This window comes from Pteronotus mesoamericanus, unplaced genomic scaffold, assembly GCF_021234165.1.
Source record: "Pteronotus mesoamericanus isolate MK-2021 breed Mesoamerican mustached bat unplaced genomic scaffold, CSHL_Meso_final contig_657, whole genome shotgun sequence".
NCBI classification, from domain to species: Eukaryota; Metazoa; Chordata; class Mammalia; order Chiroptera; family Mormoopidae; genus Pteronotus; species Pteronotus mesoamericanus.
Window position 1 is genome coordinate 12,009,212 of NW_026555229.1, and position 820 is coordinate 12,010,031.

Sequence of the window (820 nt, forward strand, 5' to 3'; positions counted from 1 at the left end):
TGCAATGAAGACAGGGTGCATATATTCTTTCAAATTAGTGGTTCTGGTTTCTTCTGATACAGTCCCAGAAGTAGAATCACTGCGTCATAAGCACCATGGAGTTTCCTCAAAAAATTAAAGAAAGGAAGGAAGGAAGAAAGAAAGAAGAGTGGAGGTGTAAATAAAGAAATTATAGGCAGAGTTGAGAAACCCAGGCTTGGAATCTGGAGTGTGTGAGTTTGAACACCAACAAAGGGACTTCAAAAAGTTTTTGAGTTCGTTTCCTCATCTGTGAGACGGGAATGATTTCCATATCAAAGGTCGACAGCATTCACTAAAATGAAGTCCGCACCATGGGGTTTGCACTCTGTAGGAGTCAAGGCGTGAGCAGGGAGCAGCACAGAGATAAGAAAATGGAAAGATTAAGGGTATTCCCCTAAGGAGTGTGTCCTGAAACGGGGGCAGGGAACCTCAGGAAGCCCAAAGCCTTTGCTTTAGCCGAATCTGCTTACTGCTTTATGAGGGGAATGGGTTAAGCAGCTCAGGACTGCCTCAGCCTAGTCCCCACTCCAAGGCAATACCCCTTCACCCATGCTTCCATCTCTCCCCGCCTCCCAACCTCCCCGACTCCAGCTACCCGCCCCACTCCCACTCCAGCAAGTTCTGGGAGCCAGATGCGCATGCGCCCTCTTAGGCCCGTGCCCAGCTTTCCACGTTTCACTTCCCTCCCTTTTCCTCTGCAACTCCAGCTCCACCACTACGATTGGCCAGTCGACCTCCTTGCCTTGCCCAATAAACGTCGGCCTCTCGCCCCCGTGTTACTGGGTAGAACAAAACAAAA